This window comes from Taudactylus pleione, unplaced genomic scaffold (assembly GCF_031769625.1).
Source record: "Taudactylus pleione unplaced genomic scaffold, aTauple2 ptg000019l, whole genome shotgun sequence".
NCBI lineage: Eukaryota > Metazoa > Chordata > Amphibia > Anura > Myobatrachidae > Taudactylus > Taudactylus pleione.
Window position 1 is genome coordinate 37,160,940 of NW_028284421.1, and position 483 is coordinate 37,161,422.

The window sequence follows — 483 nt, forward strand, 5'->3', positions numbered from 1 at the left end:
AACGAACTTATTATTCCTGTTGAAAAAACAAATTGATTGAAATATATTTACAAATATTTGTACCCTTTTAATGTTAATGTTTTGATGTTTGAAACTTATAAAACATAAACTAATTTTATTGTTTCAATAAAAAGAATTCCCAAAATGTACTATGTTTTATCATTTTTAATTAAAAAATGTTTGCGGTGTCTAATTATTTGTAAAGGGGGAATACAAGATTTGCTTATATTCAGCTTTAAGCCCAGAGGTACAATGATGAACTTTTGTATTATAAACAATGATGAGCGTCTATGTTTTGGTCTAGACACATTGGCATGCATTGGTGGGTCAGGGGTATAGACATATTGGTGGCGCAGCAGCATGCATTGGGTCAGGGGTATAGACACATGGGTGGCACAGTGGCATGCATAGGTGGGTCAGGGGTATAGACACATTGGTGTGCGCAGTGGCATGCATAGTGGGTCGGGTATAGACACAATGGTG